This window comes from Leptidea sinapis, chromosome 15 (assembly GCF_905404315.1).
Source record: "Leptidea sinapis chromosome 15, ilLepSina1.1, whole genome shotgun sequence".
NCBI lineage: Eukaryota > Metazoa > Arthropoda > Insecta > Lepidoptera > Pieridae > Leptidea > Leptidea sinapis.
In genome coordinates, this window is record NC_066279.1 from 12,733,953 (window position 1) to 12,745,640 (window position 11,688).

Sequence of the window (11,688 nt, forward strand, 5' to 3'; positions counted from 1 at the left end):
TCTCAGTATCTAAATGAAGACAATTATTTAATTCTAAGTGTGATATGGTCATAAATGAGTCTCTTCGTAAGTTGATCGCAATGTAATCCGAAACTGGAACTAGGGTGACCATGGTTTTGCCGTTCCGTCTTGGTACAGGATAAATTTTATATACTTGGTAATGGTCTCTACTCACTAATGGTATTCTAATTTCAAAAATAAAATAGTCATTTAGCATTTTCGCTCTGACCTTGAGTAAATGGTACATTTTGGTTAATTCTGTATGCGTGTTCTCTATTGGTAAACTTAAATCGTTGGACAATCTTCCGGAAATAATATTTAATTCTTCTAGAAGCTGGTCGGGTTTCAAAAGATGTATGTTGAACTTCCCAAAGTACACCTCCGAAACAGTATCTAAAAGAACATCCTGCACATTCTTCAAATTCGACTCCAAGCTGTTAGCTGCCATAGCGCATAATAAAAATTCATTATTGTTTTCCACGTCTTTCAATTGACTCTTGACATCATTGGTAGCGTTCTTTAACTGGTTAAGGTAATGAGTAAATATTTTATATTGTTTGTCAATTGAGCCTTGCATCCTCTTCAATACATTATATTCTGCTTCTATTACGGAAGTCTGGTTTTTCCATAGAGCAGCAAGATGGTTTTGGTTTTCCCTAATTAAATCGATGTCCTGAATATACTGCTTAGCGAATTGGTCATCGAGTACACCGAACAGCGCGTGTGCAACATTACCCACAGCGTTGATAAGGCCGCGCCTGCGCCGCGCGTGCCCGCGTGGGAACTGCTGCGTCGACAGAATGTTATTGTAATGCGATAACTCTGTATAACTGTGCTGTAATTGTATTAAAATAGATTCACAATGGTTTCTGACTGACGATTCCTTGCAAATATATTCCATATGATCAATATATTTGGATAACAATTTACTGCCTTGCCAATATGGTTTTAAATCGTAGTATACAACTAGTTTCCATTCGTCCTGAACTAGTCGCATGGTTGATATTTTATCTAAATATAAACTTTGACTGTCGTTGAAGTTTATAGCGTTGTATGCACACGTGGCTGGTGAAAATAAAAAGGTAAACAACATAAGTGCCATGGTAAATAAATTAACAATTCCTCTTCTAGCTCGTCGCTTTGGTTTTGGTAAATCGTCGTTCGACTGGTGTTTCGGCTGGTTATGGTCAGTGGTTTCATGAATTTGGTTACTGTCTTCGTCGTTGGAGTGGTTAATAGGTAAAAGAGATAGTTTGACTACTGGTCGCTTCATAATGCCATTTTTGGTTTTAACAGAGACTACTCGAACTAGCCCATCTTGCCCCGGATGTAGCTGCACGATTCGACCGAGAGCCCATTTACCCGGTGGCAGGTTAGCATCGTGTATAATTACAATGCCGCCAACATTTAAATTTGGTTGTGAACGTCGCCACTTGGACCTAGCGTTCAACTGTGTGAGGTACTCCGCTCTCCATCTCTTCCACACATCTTGGTAAATCTTCTGCACTAACTGCCATCTGGTTCGTAAGTCGTGTTCTGACTCAACAATGGTCAATGTTGGTCCACTGGACAGAAAATGAGAAGGGGTCAAACAATCTAAGTCTTCGACGTCTTCACTCAGCGGGCACAGAGGTCTGGAGTTAAGGCATCCTTCTAGCTGAGCTAGAAGAGTAGAGAACTCCTCGTAGGTGAGTTTTTGTTCTCCTATTACTCGCTTCAGGTGGTATTTCAAGCTCTTCACTGCAGCCTCCCAGAGACCGCCTGCGCTTGGCCAAGATGGTGCGTTGAAGTGCCATTCTATCGACATTTCAGCTATTTCTGCATAAAACTGGGCATTCAATATGGTTTTCAAGTTAACAATCTCCTCTTGCAAAACTCTATTTGCTTTTATAAAGTTCGTCCCGTTGTCACTGTAAATGTGACCGGGCGATCCTCTCCTGGCCGCAAGTCTTCTGAGGGCTGCCAAAAATGCTGAGGCGGTGAGATCAGAGACCAACTCCAAATGTACAGCCTTGGTCGCCATACACACGAAGACGGCGACATATCCTTTGGTACATCTCACTGATCTACCCTTCGCAGACTTGACGTCAACAAAACCAGTAAAATCAACCCCCAAATGGTAAAAGGGGCGGGTCCTGTTGATTCTTGCAGGTGGTAAGTCTCCCATCAACTGGTCGTGTTTCAGGGGGTCGTGCCTTCTACATAGCACACATCTCCGTAGCCTCTTCTTTACAGCATTGTTTCCTCCCAGGATCCAATATTCTTGACGCAGCCAAGCAAGGGTTAACCGGGGACCCCCATAAAAGGTCATCTTATGCGCGTGGTCAATAATCATGTCAGTAAGCAAATGGTTATGTGGTAAAATACACGGATGTTTCATACTATCTTCTATTTTGGCGTTGGTCAATCGCCCCCCAACCCTCAAGAGCCCCTGGTTATCAATAAATGGTTTCAATTTTAATAATTTACTCTTAGGGTTAGGTTGGTTATGGTTTTTAATATATTGTATATCTTCTAAAAATTCTACTTGTTGTATATGCCTTATAATTAAGTTTTTAGCTTTTCTTATTTCTAATATAGTTAAGTAGTTTGTTTTATTAGTATTAAATGACTTAGGTGTAAAACGTAACACCCACGCAAGCACTCTTGAAGCTCGCGTAAAATCGCTGTATCTGCTAATTATACGATCTATAACCTTGTTTTGATATTTAATTGTGTTTACATTTATATTTAATAATGGTTTTTTAAGCTCTTCGCAGGTTGTATATAATTTATTGGTTAATTTGGACTCTTCAAACGATCTTAGCCAGTGGGGACCTATCCACCACATGGAATGGTTAATCAGCTGTTCTGTGGTAATGCCTCTACTTGCGCAGTCAGCTGGGTTGTCCTTTGTTGACACATAATGCCAGCTACTCGATGGTATAATGTCAATGACCTGCTTCACCCTATTCGCGACGAATGGTTTCCATTTACATGGGTCGCCGTTGAGCCAGCCTAACACAGCTGTCGAATCAGACCAACCGTAGATTTTGATGTTGTAATCTGATAGGCATTTACAGGTGATCTTCATGACCTTGGTAAGTAGAACCGCTGCACATAACTCTAATCTAGGTAACGATACATTTTTCTTTACAGGTACGAGACGAGACTTCGAAGCTACTAATACTACAGAAGACTGGTTGCTGGTAATATTGTTGACTCTGCAGTATACAACACAAGCGTAGGCATTTTGTGATGAATCACAAAACCCATGTAATTCAATGGTGTCGTTCTTAGAAGACTGCAACCACCTTGGTATGGTAATATGGCTAATTTTCGTGATGTCAGCCTCTATGGTTTTCCATTTTGTGTTGATGTCAGCTGGTAATTCGTCGTCCCACAGAAGATTTAAGAGCCATACTTCCTGGAAGAGTAGTTTCAACTTGGTGGTAACTGGTGAAAGCCATCCAAGCGGATCAAATATCTTCGATATATTCGAGAGTAAACTTCTTTTGGTGAGTTTACTGACTGGTTCGGAATTCAATTGAAAAGTGAAATAATCTTCGTCGGGATGCCACTTAAGTCCTAATGCCTTGGTTGATTCCTGGTATTTAAAAACATATGCTTGGTCTTCGCATGGTAACTGGTTATCTGGTAGTACATCTGGTTGATTTGACGACCACTTCCTTAGATTGAATCCACCTAACTTAAGGAGATTTATGAGGTCGGAAATCAGCCTCCTTGCAGACTGGAGGTCATGATGTCCATGGAGGAGGTCATCCATGTAGAGCCTGGTAGCCAGAACTTCTGCTGCTTCTGGGTAACGGTGACCTTCATCCTTAGCCAGACGTTTCAATGTCATCATGGCTAGGAATGGTGCGGCCTTGGTGCCGTATGTGACAGTGGTAAGTTGGTATTCTTCTAATGGTTGCTTTTCAGAGTCCCTCCACACGATCTTCTGGAGCGGCTGGTCATCATCATGGACATCTATAAATCTGAACATCTTCTCTATATCGGCTGTGAAGGCTATTTGGTACTGCCTCCACTTTAATATGAGAGTAAACAAATCCTCTTGTAAATTTGGTCCAGAGTACATAAGGTCATTCAACGAAAGTCCAGTCGAAGTTTTCGCTGAGGCATTAAAAACAACTCGCGTGGCAGTCGTCGTGGAATCCGTTCTGATTACACAATGGTGAGGTAAATAGCACTGAAGTATCGGATTACTATTACATTTCTTCATATGGTTTAAATTAATATATTCATGGATAAATTGTTTGTAGTTCTGTTCGATAATTTTATTTTTACAAAATCTGCGTTCTAATTGCCGAAATTGGGCTACGGCTTTGGTTTTAGACTCACCCAATTTTTCGGTAATCTCTGGTTTTAATGGTAACCGTACAACATAACGTCCGTCTGGTTTGCGCGTAGTATGCTGTTGATAATGATGAAGGCAATGGTTATCTTCATCCGTAATATTTACAGAGTTGTCTGAGATATCTTCAATCTCCCAGAACCGCTGTATATCCTGCAAGTCGACCATGACGACGTTGCAATATGTTTGGTTTGGTTTTATGGTACCACTAAGAATCCAACCGAGCTTGGTATTTTGCGCGATTGGTAGTGATGTGCCATTACGAATTAAACCTGGTAAAATAATTAATTCGTAAACTTCAACGCTTAAAATTAAATCTATTGGTCTACTTTTATAAAACTCTGGATCTGCGAGTGGTAACTTTTGTAAATACGGCCAAGCTGGTTTTTCTAATGTTTCGTGTGGTAAATTCCCGACGACATGCTTCATCACATAGGCTTCCGTTTTAAATGTGAAATTATTATGAAGAGATGACACTGAAAGCTGTGCGACTCCCTTACTATTGTTGGCTTTTGCGCCTACTCCGACCACCACACAGTGGCGCTTAATCCTGGGTAGGCCTAAAAGTTGAGCGGCATTCTCTGTAATGAGAGATGACTCCGCGCACGGGTCTATGAGGGCTCGCATGGTATGGTGACAGCCATCCATAGACATAATATTAACTTTAGCTGTTGCTAATAATTTGGGCATGGTTTCTTGTGGGGCATTGGTAACGCATATATTGGATCTTCTAGGAGAATTTTCGATCTCGGTATTTCTAGAAGTAGATGGTGCAAAAGTGACAAGAGCATTATGCAGAAGAGTATTATGCTGCTGGTTACAAAAACGGCAAGTTTTTTCCGAAGAACATTCCTTGTCATAATGGTTAATTAAACAGTTTTTACATAATTTGTTGGATTCAATGACCTTAAGTCGATTCAGCGGTGCGGATTCTAGAAATTGTTTGCATTTAAACAATTCATGGCAACACGTTTTACAGAGTATGCATTTCCGTTGTGGCGCAATATGTACTGGTTTCGTATTGACGTGGTTTATTACAGCTGGTCTTGGTTTAAAATTTCTGTTCATAAAATTATGTAAATGGTTATTGGTATGCTTTTCAGCCCATGGTTTTTGGTATTGGTTTTGGTGTACCTGGGATGAATTTGATTTGTTGAAGTCCTGCTTACGACGAGAGCTTTCTAACGAAGTAAATTTAATTTCTAAAAATTTCAAAAAATCTAACAAAGTAGGCAATTCTTTTGGATTCTTAAGCGACACAATGTAATCATTATGGGTTTCAGTATCTAACTTTTGGCACAAAATATAGACGATCAATGGGTCCCAGTTGGAAATGTCGATGCCCATTGCTTTTATAGAGTTAAGACACTCGTTGGTGGTGTCATGTAACCTTTTGATGACCGCTGCAGATTGATGTTGAATCGTAGGCATGGTTAGTAACAATTGTATGTGAGAATTAAATATTAACCTAGTATTATGGTAACGTTGGTTTAATATGTCCCAGCATACTTCGTAGTTTTCAGAATTGATGCGTAAATGGTGAACTAATTTTTCAGCCTCGCCACGGAGCTTACTTTTCAAGAATTGCATTTTCTGCGCATTTGGTAAAGATTTATTATGGTGAATTGTTTCGGAGAATAAATCTTTAAAACATATCCAATCTTGGTAGTTTCCGCTGAAGGTGGGAATGTCCATTTGTGGGGTTGAACGTTCCCTGTAAGATGACGACCACATCTGTCTGTTCACTGCCTTCTTCATGGTGTTGTATTTCTTCTCCATCTCAGCGAATGCTGTCTCATACTCTTCGTTGTCGAGCAGCCCTTCGCTGTCGATGTCCCAGTGAAGAGAATCGATGACCGACCATCTTGATTGGATAGTTCGTAAAATATCTTCGAACTCCCAGCGGTCGGAGCAGCTTTCAAGGTCGACAGCCTCTATGGTACGGGATAGCGCCTTGAAGTTGCTCTTCTGCTTTCGCAGCATTTCTTCGACCCTACTGGAGTTGCCCTGGTTCGATAGCTTTGGTGCAGGGAAGCTAAAAGAGGGACCCTCCTGAGCGGGAGAGAAAATATCGCGCCTATCTGAGCCCTGCGATAATGGTGTAGCAGGTCTCAGTAATGGTTTGCTGGGATCGCTGGTTACGTAATTAGAAATCATATTCCTAACTTCCTGGTAAAAATCTTTCGTCCGCTGGTAATGGTTTTCCGCGAAGTAGCGATGGTTAGGGTCTTCAAACTCAGCACAAAGCCTAGTATGGTTGGTCTGGAATTCACTCCAGTACGAGTCTAAAGCGTTGAGACGTTTTTCAATATAGGCGGGTGTCTTTCGTTCTGGCCCGTCCTTCTTGAAATTAACACACTGCGTGTTAATCGCGGACATAATCTGGTTTTGGGTGGTTAATAGAGCCTCCATGGTTACGGGTCAAAAGAGAGTGGTAAAGAGTGGTGAGTGATAAAAAGGAAAGATCTTACTTGAAGACTGGTACGTGGTGACCTGGTGTGTCCTCAGCAGTCTCCCCGTTGGTAGTCGCTGGTAGTATCGCCGATCTGGTGAACTGGTTACACTCCACACACAAGCACTTTGGTCAACACTAATTTGGTTCACTACACACGCGACGAATTTTGGTTAAAATGGTTAACTAATGGTACTGGTTAATAGAACGATGGATCACAATGTTTTTGTGTCCTCGAAATGGTTAAAAAAATTCTGGTCACTGGTTAACAAAAGGCCGAAGGACCACAATGTCCTTGGAATGGTTAAAAAAAATTCTGGTCACTGGTTAACAAAAGGCCGAAGGACCACAATGTCCTTGGAATGGTTAAAAAAAAAAATTTGTCACTGGTTAACAAAAGGCCGAAGGACCACAATGTCCTTGGAATGGTTAAAAAAAAAAAATTTGTCACTGGTTAACAAAAGGCCGAAGGACCACAATGTCCTTGGAATGGTTAAAAAAAAAAAAAAATTTGTCACTGGTTAACAAAAGGCCGAAGGACCACAATATACGGTGGTTTGGTTCCGTACAGAGTAAAACACAAGTTAGGCTCAAATGGTATATTGAAACCTTAACTTATGCTATATGGTAAAATGGTAAAATGTTGGTATGGTAATGAGCACGCGAATCGATCGGCGGCTTGTCGCGAACTGGTTACAATATTACTTAGGAAATAACGCGAGGCGACGTAAACGCTGATACGCGAAACGTGATGTACAGTCGACATGCTGTTGACCGTACAGATATATCATTCGCAGTCTGATAACGGAATGGAAAAAGTGTGCTTAAATTGTCTTTAAGCATACTTTTCTCCTTAGTCGTGTGCCAACTGTGTCAATGAACAAGCCTAAGTGTGCTATAAAAAGAGCTTAAATAATACTTTAACGACTCTTAAAAAGATGGTTTGACTTATCATCGGTAAGGTTATTTTATTTATATAAGATTGATATGCAAGAAGCGTAATTAATTTAATAAAATGAATATTTTTTCATTATATATGGTACAATAATTATTGACAAGTCCCCAAACAAGACCCGCTTGTCATAATGTGACGGATGCAAGGACAGAGTCAGAAATGAAAACAATAGAGTCGCTCTTTTTAACCGACATCAAAAAAGGAGGAGGTTCTCAATTCGTCGGTATGTTTTTTTTATGTTTGTTACCTCAGAACTTTTGACTGGGTGAACCGAGTTTGATAATTCTTTCTCATTTGAAAGCTGGTGCTTCCCGTGTTGTCCCAATGCAATTAATAAATCTAACTCAAGTAACGATTAATGTTCTTTTTGGAGTCGGTGTCAGCCAAGGTAGAATTGTAACTTGTTGTTGTTGTTATAGGAGAGATGTGCTTGAGTTGCACACAGGACATGAGGAGGCGAGAGGTAAGAGTGGGTCCGCGGCGGGAGGACACGGATTCAAAAATAACAATAATCGTTACTAGAATTAGATTTATTACTTAGATTATATAAAAAGACACAATTATTTTTATTCTTTTTAGTGGCATATTATATTAATTGTTTTGGAATAATGTTTTTGAAGTCAGTTATTTTTTGTTAAAACATTTTTAAAAGCCTAGTGAACAATGATTAGCAATATTGTATTTTGTGTAATGTGAACGGCATACATTAAAGTGAACAATTACATACTAGTGCTATTTACACGTTATCACGGAAGTATGGTTACCTAGTGATAATTGATAGTTATTTACATCGCAAGTATGTAAAAGCTAATATTTTTTCAGAGTTTTTCCCGTTCACGAGATAGTGAAAGAGAATTGGCGCCAGTTGGTAGAAAGTGAGAGATGTGAAGAAATTTAGAAACCAATTAAGCATGTTTATATTTCACCACTAATGGCTTAAGTTTTTTTTGGATTTAACCACATTTAAAATTTGACAAAAGCTGTCATACAAATATATGTTGATATCCACACTACATATACCAAAAAAGTCTAAAAGATAAATTTTATTTAATTCAAGGAACGTAACATTTCAATTTTAACTAATTAGTTATGTTAATAAAAATATTATATTTGAGTATTAGTTTCTCTCATTAAAGGTTACCTAAACTTATTAAATTCAAATCCCTTTTGAACTTAAAGAAGTAACAAATATGATTACAAGCCAATAAATAAACATACAATCTTTCCCCTTTATAATATGAGTATGATTTTTGATTAAAAATGTAAAAAACCTCCGACTGAACAGATATTGATCGAAAAAAGAGACAAACTGACGAACGTAAAACTTATAGTAACCCTTTTTTCGTCTGGGTTTGAAAAAATACCTAACTGCTACTCCACAATTTCTATATGTATTGAACGTCATTGCATCACACTAGCAATAGTAGTGTGGCCAATGCGCTTCCCTTCAGTAAACAAATGCAAAGAAGCAAATGAGAACGGCAGCTGGTGTACCGCCCTTTAGAGACTGAGCGTTTGGCGATTAAATAAAATTACTGCTTGACTGTGAGGAATACGTGGAAGATATATGGAAAATATGATTTATTAAAAGCTTACACGATATATATACAAAATCCTTAAAACTAGTTACCCAATTACAATCGTTACTTAAAAAATTTTTACAAGTTCAGAAAATACACACCAATACTAAAGCTTACATTTTAACCAATAGTAAAACGTTTCATTCAATAAGAATTGAGAATAATATTATGTGTTCTATCTCGCTGTAAAACTAATGCTATCGCAGTTTGTGTAAACTCGCGTCGAAGCTCGATCATACGATGTCAATGAGCATTCCGCACCTACCCTATTGCTCATTGATTAAAATTGCATGAATAGCGATCGACCCCCGACGCTTCGAGTTCGATTCAGGCAGGCAACGCGAGCACTCCTTCGAATATTTTTATTACCTGCGTTATCGCACTATCTACTCAGGCCACCTGGGCTAGCTATTGTTATCGCGCGCTATTGTTCGGGACTCTTTGAGTCTCGCACCTGTTACGTTCCTTCGCGGAACGTAGCTTAGTTATTATCTGTGTTTATTACCCGGTTTTACGATCGTGTTAGTTAGCACCTGTGCTGTGTTTCGCGATTCTGCACGCTAATCATGTGTGTTTTAGTTCGTGCCGTGTGTGTCTTCTCCGCGGGGGCCTGCACAGCGTGCATCGGGGTTCCGGCCCAGCCAGTCTACATCCAGCAAAGCTAAGTCTTAGGCTTAATTATTATTATTAATTTCTTTTAATTTTGCATACTTTATTATTATTAATATTATTTATTAATGTGCAAGTGTACAACTTAACTATAGTTGTCCACTTAATTATTATATTCCCCCTCTGCCTGACTCGGGCAGCGGGGGTTGTTGCCCGCTCAACCTAGTTATTAAATATGACAACCATGGCTTCACCAATGGTTGCCGACGAGGGCCTTCTAAGCGCCCTACTAGATAGGTTATTCACGGAGAAGATCGCTCCGCTAATTAAGGAAACTATAGATGAGTGGATCCGACTTTTAGAGCGAAATCCAAAAAATATAACTCATCATCTGACGTTTCGGGTTCCGACGGGGAATCCGAAATGGAATTAGGTAATGACTCCAACGCAAGCTCCGTAGCTTCGGTAAAACCAAGGAAAGTGATCACCCGATCAGCCCGTCCGCCTGTCCTGCAGGCGTACTTTGACGCGCAGGCGACCCCTAAGGTCCCCGCGGTCAGTCCTGACCGCACGGAAGCCCCTCAGGCTTCCAGTGCTTCACCGGCCCAGCCGGAAACCGGCTCTACCGTCGAGAGCGGAGAGTGTCGCGTCGGATGCTGACGGCTTCATCACCGTTAGTCGCAAGAAGAAGCGCGGTCGCTCTTGATGGTACACCCGCCAAAAAAGCCGTGGCCACGACTGGCTCCACTCCCGCGTCCGCGCCCGCGCCCGCTAAAGCCCGCGTACCGCCTCCGACCAAGCGCCCGCCTCCTATTTTTATAGGAGACCGAGGCCGCTGGTTGGTTATCAAAAATAGGATCCCGAAGACGCTCTCCTTCCAGGCGAGGGCGTACCAATCTCTCATCAAATTAGAGACCAAAGAGGTAGCGGACCACCGCGCCTTGACATCTCTTCTTAGAGAGCTGAGTGTGGGTTTCCACACGTACGCCCTGCCTGAGGAGAAGCGTCTGTGGGTCGTTATTAGGAACGTCCCCAGAGAGTTAGACGAGGCCGACATTCTGTCGGACCTCAAAGAGCAGGGTTACCCTGCACACGAGATGCACCGTATGCGCGGAACCACCAACAAACAACCATTTAACATGGTTCTCGTCATCCTCGACCTCACGCAAGAGGGAAAGGAAATTTTTAATATTAAATCGGTTTGCTCCCTTCAGGGCATCCGGGCCGAAGCTCCTCGCAACCGCGGGGGGCCTGGTCAGTGTCACAGATGCCAGTTATACGGGCACTCGGCACGCAACTGCGAACACACCCCGAGGTGTGTGAAGTGCCTCGGAAAACACGGCACGCCGGAGTGCCCTCGACCAGCGCAATGCGCCGTGCTCCCGGCCTGCGTCTTGTGCGGGGAGAAGGGGCACCCCGCGAGCTATCGCACCCAAACACACCTAAGGCACCCAAACACAAGCGTCACCCAGGGCCCCGCCAGCCGCAAGGCAGAGCAGAGAAGGTGGAGTTAACTGCGACCTTCAAACCTGCGCCACCTCCGAAGGTAAACGCCTGGGCGAGGTCTCCTCCGGCTGCCAACGCTGCCACAGAGGCCACTCTCCGGGTCCCCGCGCCCCTCCGGCCACCGCTAGCGTCCCGCCCGGCGGCGTCGGTACGGACCCAGGGCCACCGGCGCCCGCGTCCGCGGCAACAGGTAACCAAGGCGGCAGCACCTTTGCCTTCATGTTCGAACTGT